This window comes from Carassius carassius, chromosome 32 (genome assembly GCF_963082965.1).
Source record: "Carassius carassius chromosome 32, fCarCar2.1, whole genome shotgun sequence".
NCBI lineage: Eukaryota > Metazoa > Chordata > Actinopteri > Cypriniformes > Cyprinidae > Carassius > Carassius carassius.
Window position 1 is genome coordinate 20140461 of NC_081786.1, and position 14277 is coordinate 20154737.

The 14277-nt window shown below is 36.2% G+C and overlaps 1 pseudogene; it reads left to right on the forward strand.

The window, feature by feature from the left end:
• Window positions 1–803: 803 nt before the first annotated feature.
• LOC132113331 (MAP3K12-binding inhibitory protein 1-like) lies at window positions 804–13437 on the forward strand (annotated as a pseudogene).
• The last annotated feature ends 840 nt before the right edge of the window (window positions 13438–14277 follow it).

Below are 14277 nucleotides of genomic sequence, written 5' to 3' on the forward strand. Positions count from 1 at the left end.
ACTGAACCAATGTCAAAACCCTTCAGTTTGTCTTAAAGGTCACATTTTTTGGACCACAGTATACAAGCTCAACTGAGTCGACACTGCTTTGATTGACAGGGGAAGTGATTAACAAGAAGAGTGACGTTCTTATGACTCAAAACAAACCAGACCTTGACTACACTGACCACTATTTATGAGGTAGGTAGGCCTATATCATGAACGGTAACCAGAAAACTGCTGTCTGAACAGTATATGTTATATAATATTTGACACAGAAAGGGTAATAAAATGTTGTTGTTGTTATGCTTTATTTGAAAGTTTCCTGATTAAAATAACAACATTCACTTATAAAGTTTGGACTTGGCTTAGCCTTAGGGTAGATGCTTAATCAGGCATAAAATAGTGGCAAGGTCATAGTAAAATAAAGTGGCATATCATTATTATAGCTTCAGAGCCTACAGTATATGTATAAAACATGATAAAATGGTAATAGACATTTATACAGTAGGCTACTTAAGGTTTTTTAAATTTATCTCTTTTTTATTATTATTATTAAATACCGTGGGACTATCATAATACATGCCAAAAAAATTGGTATTGCCTTGAAAAAAAAACAAGGTACATTTTATTGTTTTATTATTTTTACACATTGACTAATGTGGCACAACAGAACGTAACACAAGATAGATAGTGAACATTATTAAAAATGTTAAACAAATTAAATATGAATTGTCAAAGTTTTTTTTTTTTAAATAAAGTGGAAAATGACTTTTGATTTCGCAAATTTGCCACGGTTCTAAAGGAAGTGAGGTCATGTCATAGAGGATCGCGTTAGTCCAATCAGCGTCAGGAGCGGAAGTATGATTGCGTCGGAGGGAGACAGACGTGACGCGTGCGCTGCTGGAAGTAAACAGAAGCAGCGCAGCAGCCACGGAAGACACCGGGATGTGCTCAGAGACTGCATTGGCGCTATTATCCAGTCCCTCGCTGAGTTTAGCGCAAAGGTTTGTGTAAATAAGATGCACGTGCTTTAAACAGGGTTGGGAAAACTGGAACAGTATCACACTCTGTAGAGCACATAACGTTACCAGTTATTTTAGTGGATAATTTGAGTCTTATAAAACCTGTGAAATAAACATCACCAGCCTGAGATTGTTTGCTGATCTTACTTGTTTATGCTGGTGTTACTTCCTGTCTGACCAACTGACAACTGCCCAAAATCCCTCTCATAAACCATACATAAACAGACGACCATCAATAAGTCTCCTAGGCTGGTTTAGTCATTTATCTTTAGTACAGATGCTCGTCAAAAGCAGTTAGAAGCTACAATAATAATAATAATAAAAAGAAGAATAATTGTAGAAATTCTCTTGTATTACAGTTAAAAGTGGGTGATAAAGAGTTGAGCATCAATGCCAGTGTCATCCAAATAAACATCTCTGAACTTCAGCCATCTCAAGTTAATGCCTGTTTACAACAGCACATCTCCAAACTACAGGTAAGAGTGGTTTTATCATGTGTGTTTTTATAATTTAACTAACACACCTCTGTGGAATACTTGATTCTGGGTGATCCTACCAGTCTATAATGACAACTGAAGTGTATAACAAACCATTTAGTTTTTAACTAAACACTGTTTTGTTGCCCTTTATTTATTTGTTTACTTTATGTATTTACATTATTATTAATAATTGATTATTATTATTATTAATGGCTGCTGCTTAGATGTGTAATAAACCTTTCCTAGAATAGACACCTTATCTATCTATTAGGGATGTAACGATTCACTCAACTCACGATTCGATTCAATTCACGTTTTTATGTTGTTGTTTTTTACAAATTTTTACAAAATTTAGGTTTAAGACAAATTATAAATTTAATGTGTCCTTTAATTATTGCTTGGACAAAATGTGGCACATTTCTTTGTGAAATTGAAATATAACACTATAATAATATACTAATATAGCACTTGCATAACATTGCTCTTTTGTTGGTTTTGATTGCTTCTGTTGTCCTCAAAAATTATAAATGTGTAAAATAAACTTACTTATACCTTAAGTGACAACTACTTGATTCTGTAATCCTATTGAAGTATTTTTTTTTAATAAAGAAACATTTAAAATATATAAATAAAACGTAAATAAACACTGTTCTATCAGGACTATCAGTAATAAGTTTGTGTGCATTGGGAATATATATATCTCATTATTTATTTTTTTTTTTAAAGGTAACACTCATTTTACGTACAGCACACAGTGAAAATGATATGAACATGACAGTGGGCAAATGGATAAAGCACAGCATGATTTGAAGTCATGAATTTATAAAGTCTGTCGATCACACCTCTCCAGTGAAGTTGTACTCTTCTGTCAGCATTCAATTCACACACAACGACTGTCACGCAGAGAACACTCGGTCATGCAGGATACAGATGCACACTTTATGAGATATCATTCGTTATAATACTTTTTACACACCCTTGTTTAACAAACAATCTGATTATTAGACAGACTTCTTTCCCTATTAGAAAGAACTCTTAAAATATTATAGATACACTTGAAATTGAATTATCTGTGGATCTATTTGTTATCACTTTATAATTCGATTTGTGATTCTTCCAGTTAGTCTCTGAAAATCTGAAGCAAATGGTGAAGTCTGAAGGCTACTCCAACCCAGGCAGCAGTGGCAGGAAAGAAACAGCAGATACATATGAGCATCCTACATCTGACCACGGCATCATTCATAACAAGCCTCAAATCGATGATAATGTGCAGAGAAAGGCTGCTAAATCTGAGGTAAAACCTCTCAAACATACCACGTCACAAAATATAGAAATATTTTATATATGCTTATAAAAGAAATTATATATTTTATCCATTTATTTATTTATTACTGGTCTTTTTTTTTTTTTTTTTTCAACCTTTAACCTTGTAAGAGAGGAGAGGGCATAATGATAAAACTTTGAAATGTTTTTATGCTGCCAATAACAAAGGCATTATATATTTATATATTCTGTATTTTGTCTTACTTAGTTGAACAGTTAGGCTATTATTTTTTACATTTGTATGTACCAATGATTATTGTTGGACCAGATATTCCCCTTTTGCAAGTATTCAAGCAATCTCTTTTCCCAAATGCAATTAAAGTTGAATGTTTGACAGTGGCTATTTATTATTTGCATGTAATCTGCTCCAGTTGGTCAGTCATAGGGAGTGTGAATTGCCATCTGTGTGCAGATAGTTGAGAATGAATGGAAGGCTCCTTACCCGCCTGCTTTCCTTCAGAGAGAAACAAATAGCCACCCACTTTGAGAGTCCTGAGAGAGGTCCTGGTCCTTGCAACGTTATGAAGTGGATGTTCATTACACGCTGAAATTGCATGTGGGCGAAGGACAAGGAGGCCCTCGTTTTTATTGCTTATTTATTTTTTTACAGTCACCGTAATAAAAGGCCCAAGCAAATCACAACTATCTGAAATGGCTGCGTGTGAGAAATATTTTGATTTTTGGAATAATTGTGTCCACTGCGGTCACTTGTTAGTCATGCAGCCCATACAGCCTAGTGTTCCTCATTATAACTAAACGGCAAAAAAGAAGACAGTGGATTGATTTTTTTCCCTTCAATAGCTCATCAGTCTGACTCTCATTGCTATCTCTCTCTCGCTACATTTTTTTCAGATTGAACGTAGGATATCTGCATTTATAGAGCGCAAACAGCTGGAGATCAATGAAAACAATGTGAGGGAGTTTTGCAACATGATCGACTGCAATCAGGGTGAGAATGGGAGGGCACTGGCAGCATGGGGGGTGGTCAGAGGGCTTACTGCACAATTGCCAATGTTTGCAAGAGTGCTGATTTACACAGGTGTAAGGTCAAAATACACCCGTCATTCACAGACTAAATCCTTCATACTGTACACAACCAGGTGGTAAAAACTCTTTATTTCTGCCAAATGAGGTCATTTGCTTCGGATGTTGGCAGGGTGTTTACTATTGCATGTGTGTAAGGCAGTGATGAATCGATTATTAATCAATATTGTGATCTCACTATAGCAAAACTCTCGATATTATCATGGTCACTTAACGATATGAAATGATGAGTCTTCCGGGCAAAAAGTGTAGTTTTTGAAATATATTTAAACTTCAAAATAAAAGCTGTACTGCCATTTCCATCAAAAATAAAATTGAAATTGCTCTGAAAAACAGTTAAGAGATTTATAAGGTTTCTGTTTCCAATAAATGCTGTTCTTTTGAACTTTCTATTCCTCAAAGAATCCTGAAAATATGTATCATCATATTAGAATTATTTCTGAAAGATCATGTAACTCTAAAGACTGGAATAATGACTGCTAAAAATTCAGCTTTGCTATTACAGGAATAAATGACATTTTTTTTATATATTAAAATAATAATACTGCTTTAATTTGACTGTATTAAACATGTGTAGCCATTATGAGCTGACTTCTTTCAAAAGCAAAAACAAATATCATACCAGCCTGAGAGTTTGCACGCTGAGTTCGGTGCGCACATGGAGAGCCAGTCAAACACCAAACCGAGCTCTTCTTTGTTTCCTCCTGTGCATGAACGAACTAATACACCTCGACAGTTTAAACATACAAGCACAAAAAGACATTAAAAGCTTAATTTAGCACTAGGGCTGTGAATCTTTGGCAAGGCACCGATTCGATTCGATTACGATTCATAGGTTTTCGATTCGATTCAATAACGATTTTTGCAAATTTAGAACGATTCAATTCGATTCGATTCACAATTAAATTCGATTCGATTATAACGATTCGATTCTGCATTCTTTAAGTGCATTCACGGGATTATTTAAATGCTTCTACTAAATTATTTAAATGCTTAGTCAGGGGGCAAATTACAGTAGCATTTATGGTTAGAGAACCATAGGTTAGGAAAAAAAAAAAAAAAAGTTTCTGTACTGTATAAATGTCAATTAGCACTGCATCATTCATAAATTGTTTGTGTTTTTTTTTTAGTTTCATCAGTTCATTCTGCTTTTATTCAGTTTAGCTGCAGATATAGCCTGGCACGTCTATGGGAGCGAGATCGCTTCTCTTTCAGTGTGAAACCGTCTTCATCTCTATTTAACTTTTCCTCTCCATCAGCGAATGATTCTGAGAGAAAACGCGCCAGATGTCTGTTTGCTAATGAAACAAACGCTACTTTCATGCATATTATCAGATAAATCTCGCGCTCTTATTTCAAGGTCGTTGTTAATGCTGTGGTTAATTTTAAAAGTTTCCTTCGTATATTCGGTTCATCCGCATTGTTAAAACACATTTATCATTCAATGGATCTGTGCGTATGATTTAGACACTTACATTTCTGCTCCGTCCATGCAATAAATACAGCTGTCGACGGCTCTGGTAACTCCGTCGGTAAGATGCAGAGAGCCATTGACAAACTACAGAAAAGCAAAACTACTTCACGTTAGCATTACTGGACACGAGTCCTATAGATCACACGTCAGCTGCGTCAGAGACGAACGGAGCGGAGCGCGAGCGCAATCCTGTGACAGTCTCAGGCAGTAAACAGTGGAGCGCGTGAAAGGACAGATAAGAGGCACGATTCACGAACACTCTTCAAGGTCTCCATTAATTCGTGCGTGTAGTAGTTTAATGTGTATACATTTTGAAAGCATTGAATCGCTATAGAAATCGCGATTCATTCGATTCTTAGCGTTTTGTCTCTTCTTCTGTAATGACAAATACATACAAAATTTTGACCTCGAAATTATCCTCGAAAAAATGGTTGGTTATGTCTTAAGTGAAAGTAAACCGTTGTGAAAGAAATGGAATGTGTAACATATTGGATGTTTTATCTCTTAAAGTGACCGCGCCTAATTTACTAGCTGCTGTCAGTGTCCTTGCTGTTAATCCAAGAAAAGAAATGGAAGAAAATTACTTTGTAGTTTTAACAAGAAATATTCTATATTTAATTTATACAGTAAAGACTATGCAGTGCTATTTACATTTGATTATTCAGTTTCTGTACCTGGACACCTACTTAAACATTGTTTAATTTGTTTATTTGTGCTATTTACACAATTTCAAACAGGGGCCACTGGTAAAACCCCAGCTACGGCGCTGTACACTGATCAGTCTGCATCAAGTCGAACACACAGCTGCTGCTGCCACCTTATGATAACAGATTTACACTTCAAATTAAGTAGTCTGTCGTCGATGACAGTAGCTCATTGGAAAAGGATTGAAAATGCTCTTCATTTGTTTGCACTAATAAATGCTGCTGCCTGCCAGCTGCAATCACCAATAAAACATTGTTCCATGTTTTTTTTATTTTATTTTTTTTAATATATCGTCATAAATAGCGTTATTGCAATTAATCTTGATATATCGTGATATCATTTTGAGGCTGTATCGCCCACCCTTACTCACATGGCTCCGGTGGGTGTTTGTTTGCTATTGTAGTGAAGCGTGTTATAAATACGTATGGACCTCAAACCAGAGGGACACACACTGAACTGGCAAACCAGCAGCAGGGATCCATGAACATAGACTGGAAACCCTGCCGTGGAGGAGAGGCTCCAAAACATGGAATCTCACCTTAAACTTCCACCAGGTACATGAGAACTATTGAAGAGCAATACAATGTTAAATGTCCTAATGTTTCGCATGTTCAGCAGCGTATTTATTTTTTCATGTAGGCTGACATATGAACATTCTACTGTTACTGTATCTATAGCAGGTCCAGTTCCTCAAAGCATTTATCAGCGGCTAAAACTACTTGAAGATCGAATTCTGGAGCTTGAGGGTCTTTCCCCAGAGTACTTCCACTCCACTGAAGTGGTAGGAAAAGAGCGAGAGAGAATGTGTGTCCTTGTTTGTTGGAGGAGTGGATGATCAGATATTGAATTAGTTTGTTCATCTTAGCAGTGTCATTCCACAAGTTCCATACTCTTTCAACATCCACAGTATCTTATGAACACTGAGAACCACACATTGAGTGATTCTGATAGGGAGTTGTTGTTTTTCTTTTTTTAAATGAATCACAATATTAATAAATTAATAAATAAACTCATTTATTTTGAAACATGATTTCAGCCTGACATTAACCTTTAATTTGGCAAATTTGAGTGAGGATTATGCAATACAGGCTTTGCAAAGAGTCTTGCTTAAGACAAGCTCTGTTGCTCTTGTCACATGCAAAGGAGCATTTCTTAAAGGCACAGGGTCAAAGAGAGGGTGGTGCATTATACAGTACCATTCATGAGGCTTTTTCCATTTTTTTAAAGAAAAAATGAATACTTTTATTTAGCGTGGACATATTAGGTTGATCAAAAGTGACAGTAAAGAATTCTATTCTTTGAACTTTGTTTATCAAAGCATCATAACAATATTAACAGCACATTGATGACGAGATGTTTCTGAGCAGAAAATGTGGCATATCAGAGTGATTTCTGGCAGATCACATGACACTGAAGACTGAAGTAATGATGCTGAAAATCCAACTTTGCATCACAGGAATAAATTACATTTTCATATATATTAAAATAAAAAAATTGAAATAATATTTTTTCTGTATTTTTATCAAATAAATGCAGCCTTGATGAGTATAAGAAACTTATTTAAAAAAACATTGAAAATCTCACTGATCCCAAACTTTTGAACAACACTGTACATATATATATTTATATATACAGTGCATTCAGAGTATTCAGACCCCCTTCACTTATTTAAATTTTATGTTGCAGCCTGATACTACAATTGTTTAAAGGGGTCATATCATGCGATTTCAAGTTTTCCTTTCTCTTTGGAATCCAAAGAGATATTCTTTATCAAAGTTAAGACTCTGCCACACACCCCTCATTCAAACACACCCCCACGTTTACATCACTTTGTGCAAAAAATTTTTGTAATACCGCCCAAATGTTCACGCAAAGAAAGAAGGGGTGGTTTCAGTAACCACAGTTAGTGTTGAAGCAGCCATGTCAGGGAGATGCTGTGTGTATCTAGGTAAAAGCAAAAGCACTTTATTTGGCCTTCCGAAAGTAGATGCATTTAGGAATCTTTAAGATTACTTGCAACAGAACAGCAAAGCATTTTATGGACAACCGTTTTGTGAACCTAAGAGAGATAGTCATTCTGACTTTGCTACGACAATCTGGCGCTTCTGAATCAGCTACTATATGTGTGTTTTGTTATTAGTTTAAGTATTTGCAGTTGACTGTTCAAATGCGGAGTTTTGCGTGTTGTGTGTGTGTGCTTGCGTGTGAGAGAGAGAGAGACAGGGTCACAGTGGAGTCAACTAAAACTAAGTACCTTATTAACTGTCTTTACATTTATTTTGAAAGATGAAGCAAGGGGCATTACATTTCTGACGAGTGCTTGCTGTGTTCGGGCAGTCACAATGCACTGGGTCAGCTAGCCAATCAGAGCAGACTGCGCTTGTCGGAAGGAGGGACTTTGAAGAAAAAAACAAAGTATTTGAGAGAGGCGGGGCATAGACGACCTACAATAATGTACAGTATTTGAAAAATAATGTGTTTTTTGAACATTAAAGCATGCCTGCATTATGGCTGTCACTTTTGTGAAAAATTCATTTTCGATTTTTAAGACATCAGTGTTCATTGAATCGATTGTAAAATAGATTTTCCATGTAAAAAAAAACAAAACAAAAAAAGACGTTTCCTTTTTCAACGTCAAATAACGGACGAACGTAAAGAGAGCGCTGGAAACGCACAAGTCAGCAATATTTCTTATTTATTGGCATGAAGTTTCGTGCAGAATAACAAACAGCAACAGGAGTGCAACATTCTCGAAAAAATATATATGCAGAGGGGACTGCTGCCATAACAAAAGAAAAACATCACTGCACGCTTCAGTCCGGCTGCATTTATGATTTAGGCAATTCAAAAATCTCCACGATTATTTTAAATAATGATTCAATCCATTTCAAACAACTGTTCAAAAAAATGAAACTTTAAATGGACTTGAGAACAGGCCATTTGTGTGTTTTTTTTTATTGAACGTAACCGACACTTAGGCTAGGCGGCACTAGGCAGGCATGAAATGCGCAAAAAGGCTAGGGCCATTACAAATTTATTGGACAGGAAAACAAGTCGATCAACATTTTCGGGGTCCAGAGCAGAGCGTTTTTTATTCACTATATGTCCAGCTGTCGAGAAGACGCATGTTCCGATCGCACTGATGTCCCAGGGACACTCGGGTACAGCTGCGCAAGGTGGGGGTATTACTGCCAATTTTCCACCACAAAAGCCGGTCGCTGTCAGCTTGCAATGGTCCTTTTCATAACTCAGAATCTCCTGTAACTAGATGCGCGAATGAGACGAATTCGCGTCTACCGCGCTGTGAGATCTCCATACGCGCGTAAACGCGTCTTTCTATTGACTTAGGGGCCGTTCACATATCGCGTCTTTTGCGCGCTCAAGTTCATTATTTCCAATGTAGGCGCGCGGTATGCGCGCTCATAATGGAAGCGACGCGCACGCGGTGCGACGCGCTCGTTTTTTCAACTTTTCAGAATGCCGCAAGCGCACCGCGGGTCATGTGACAAGAACCAACCTATCACCTTCATCCTTTCCCGTAACAACTTTGAAAGTTCAGCCAAGATGAAGGAACAGCTGACCATAGCTATATATAGATTGCCATTTTGAAATAAATTTAGTAGCAGAGCTACTGCAAGCGATTTTTAGTGCTGCAAATCCATTTATCCTTTGCTGAAATTTCCGCGTCTTCATGGTGAGAGCAGGTCATGGTTGCTTAGCAACAGCAGACGCCTCTGGAGCGCAACTGCCCGAGCGCTTTGGAAAGAAGGAGAAAGCGGCGCGCCTAGTGTTTTCCACGCGTTTTTAGGCGCGGTATGTGAACGTCCCCTTAACATTGAAAGTATTCGCGCCAGACGCTCTATTCGTGTTTGATGTGAACGCAGAGAGGTCGCTTTCGACATCACTGGGTCTTATAGGCGCGTAAAATTGCTGGTATTTTCTGTCTAGCTTTCGCAAGGCATACTGCACTCTCTGAATTCTTTATTTTCTTTTTCTGCTTGTTTGTGAATTTTGTTACATGTATATTTTTTAATTGTTTAATTATTTTAAAATTAATAGTCTACATATTTGGTTAAAATCGATTCCCTATTTTCATTTTCGAAACTTTTTTTGGTTGGTCCGATCGATTGTGCAATCGATTTTCGAACTAAAAGTGACAGCCCTAGTCTACATATTCTTTTACACCAAATAAATAAAATAAAAGATCTTTAAAAAAAAAAATGACCCCTTTAAATTCTTAAAAAAACAACAACTCATTAATCTACACTCTATAAGTGAAAACAGTAATTTAGAAATGTCTGTAAATTTATAAAAAAATATATATATATATTTATTAAATTTAGTAATTACATTTATTTACATAACTACTCAGTACTTAGCTGACGCTCTTTTGGTTGCGGTGCTTATTTCACATTTGTAAAAACATTGTTTTCGCTATATTATTAATCAATTAAATGTTGCCTTGATGAGCATAAGCGACTTTAAGACATTTGAACTTTTAAAAGGTAATCCAAGTCTACACCAAGGAAAACAATTAACCCTCTATGGTACGGAGTTGCCATATGGCAACAATTAATTTATACTAATTTCCTTGTTATTCTGAAAAAACTACGATATATCACATTAAGGGAATTAAAAGGGTAGGCCTTAAGGTAGCCAATGATGTGCTGTTTTTAAGTCACATGACAACTGAATGTCCTCCCAAAACTAATTTTCCCACTGTCACCCTGACACAGAAGACATCTCCTGAAGTGCTCCAGAAATTGCTCTATTAACCTAATTTCTAAACATATTTTCTCAAGGGTGATTTTTTTTGCAACATCTTTGGTAAGTAAATTAGATATTTTAATTCATAAATTAATTTTGTCCCACAGTGGAATTGCAGTAATGTATTTCCCTATTGGGATATTTTATAGATAGTAGCATCAATAAAATTATCACAGTTATTTAATGATTTGAAGTGTTTATTGTAGTATGGTTGTATTTATGTATAAATAACAAAATTATGTCTTCTTTTCAGAAAATGAATACAGCTATATTTTATGGAAAGGGCAATAGGAAGAGTGCAGAGTTGGCCTGTAATGGAGAAGAAAGGGAAGTGCAAATACCCTGGCTGCAGGGGGATCGTCCGCATGAAGTGCAGCAAATGTGACTTGCACCTTTGCATCACAGCTGAAAAAACTGCTTTTTGTTGTTTCATGGGATGTCATGAAATGTGACATGAGTTGGATTGAGACAGGTGCGCATATATGTACTGGGAAAACTGAATTCCCAGTTGCTCCCCGGGTGCTGGATATAGCTGCCCACTGCTCCGGGTGTGTGTTCACTTCTCACTGCTATGTGTGTGCACTTGGATGGGTTAAATGCAGAGCACCAATTCTGAATATGGGTTACCATACTTGGCAAATGTCAACTTTCACTTTTCACTTTACTTCAGGGAGCCGCTTATCGTAATACCTGTATTTAATGTTTTCATGTACTACTTGGTATTAGTGCATGTTCCAAGCTACTGATCCATACATTTACTTAACTTGTATAAAATAATCTTTCAAAAAGACTTGTTTTTGTTGTTGGAAACTTTGTGGATGTAAAATAATAAAAAGTTGATGAATTTGATATGCATATATGGTACAAAAGCAAAACATTTTGTCCGTTTGCCGTTTTGTCCATTATAGTATTTATATGTACCATTTTGAAGGTTAAATGATAGTAACCTACTTACTTTTGGTTTGCATGAGTTCCAAGTATAAAAATCTATCAATATCTAAAAGAAATGTCAATTTAAATAGAAAAGATAATCATAATTTAATAGAAAAACTACATTTTTGGCCATTTTCCACTGTGGTGCCATATGGCAACGTTTTCTTAAATACCCCCCATCCCCCCCCCACCCCCGATAAAAAAAAAATAATCTAAATTTTTTGGGGGATTTGTGTAATTGAAGCTATTGCATGTAATAAAAACTTATTTAAAAAAGATTTAATGGTTAGAACAAAATGCATACCATAGAGAGTTAAATGCTAAAAATGACAACCTCTTTATGGTGTTAGACTGAGTTTGTACCACTGAATTCTCTGTTTGTTTTACACTGTAGCTCACACGTCCTTGTCATGCTGAAGACTTCTCACTTATGCCTTTCCTCCTGCGCTCACGACAGTCGGCCGGAGAGTTCTTCAAAACCATTAAAAGCTGATATGAGTGATATTTTTTCCCTCACTTCAGAATTTGTTATCCCTGTCAGATTGTAGCCCATCAAAGTTAGCCGAGTAAGTGCTCTTGAACCGTTTCTACGCCTCCTCACACCAGCTTCACTTAGTTCAGTGCTGAGCTGAAAGCTAGCTGATTTCCATGTCATTTACACTGTGTGTGTGTGTGTTGCCTGTAAAGTGGAACATTGAGTGCGGTCAAATATGCTGATCTTCTTGGTTTGTGGTGCAGCTTTCAGTAAGTCAAATGAATTAATTGAACTCTGCTGACCAGGGTGAGCAGATATCATGCATCTGCCAAGTGGGCAATATGCACACTGAAAAGTGATTAAAATGAAGGCAAATTATGGGTAATAGATAAAAAGATATAGACAGAATAAATGAAAGGACCGTTGGGTGACAGAAAGAATCCCGATGGCCCCACTTAATACTGTTAATCAGTGTAAGTCTATGGTGGCTCGCTCTGTTGGCAGTGATTGAGTGATGCTGAAGGACATCTCTGTCTCTGTTTCATACACTAATCATGTGCCGCTTCAGTCCACTTACAGTTGTCCTTGGTTCAATTTATTGTTTTGGCTGCCATTACGCTACCCGTCCCCCCTCCCCTTTTTTTCTGTGAAAAACAACCATGTAAGAGATTTTTGTTTAGTCTGATATTGAGATGAATGCTTTGCCATTTCATTGAACGACCACGGTTGTGCACTGTTCATATAAATCAGCATTCATTTCATGCTTTTATTTCTTTTAACCTCAGAATTACTCGCACAAACGACCTAAAGCTTCAGTGTCACTGGTAAGTTCCTTTACTGATGCATTTGCGTATTCATGAAGGGAAAAATATGAAGGTCCTGCTGTTAAGTGAGAATATATTAGCTGAAAACGTCCTTGTTTTCACAGAGCTACAGTTTCACTGAGCTGGATGGGAAGATCAGTGCCGTCAAAGCCGCCTTGATGAAGAAATCCAGTAAGTTCCAACCCACAGACGCAGAGTTTTCATTCTGACACGTGGACTCTTGGATTCAGCCGTTTTTTATGCCTTCTCATTATGAGTTAGATCTTCTGTTTTGGTACAGAATTGTGATGAACTGAGTAGATTTGGGTTTTGTGTGCCGCTGATTATTTTATATCTGTAAAATGTACGTTTTCCTTTGTCATGTATGTTTACTATGTACATCACTTATGTAAATAAATGCATTTATCATTTTATTTTATTTGAACATTCCTTTTCCTGGCTTATACTAGGTAATGTGTTTGGTTGTATACAAAGAATTTGGAGGCTCAAAATACTCTATATTTTTTTTAATTGAAGAGAAAATATCACGTACACCCTATTATCAAACTTAAATTGGACTATAATGGTCTGCAAGGTAGTTCCTTGAGGAGTTAGCTCCCATGTTCTATATAGTTACTGTTAAAGAAAGGGTAGAAAGTACTAACCGTTTGGAAGATTTTTATAACAGTATTTTATACAGTATTGTAACAATTTTGTAGCTATATTATTGTTCTTGATTTTTGTAGAAATGTTTATTTATTTAGTTTAGTTTATTTTTGTTATTTGTACTTAAAATAACCCAATTGCAGTTTGAGAATAACTGGAACGCACAAAGAAAAAACAGTGGTATCTGTTTTTGCTTTTGAACTCCTCAAATAATACTGAAATGATAAAGAACTGTTACAGATATTAAAATAATTATAAAATATTTCAGTTTATTTTCTGGAAAAATGACAGAGTTTCAGGCTATTTTGTCTGTTTCTATTTTAAATGTGCAAGAAATATTTCAAGAATAATTCTTAAGCAGCCATGTCAGCAAGGGGCCTATGAATATATTAACATGTTAAAAGCGATCTATGATTATTACATGTGATTGAAGGTAGAGGTGACTGCTTAAAGAATATGTGAATGTGATTGCAAACGGCAGGTAGTGTGAGCAGACAGAAGTCGCTGCTGTGAATCACAGCATTTAACTCTCACTAAATGCAAGATATTTTTGTAAAGTGGGAAATTGAAATAACCAAATTTATTTTTAAAATCAATGCAAATT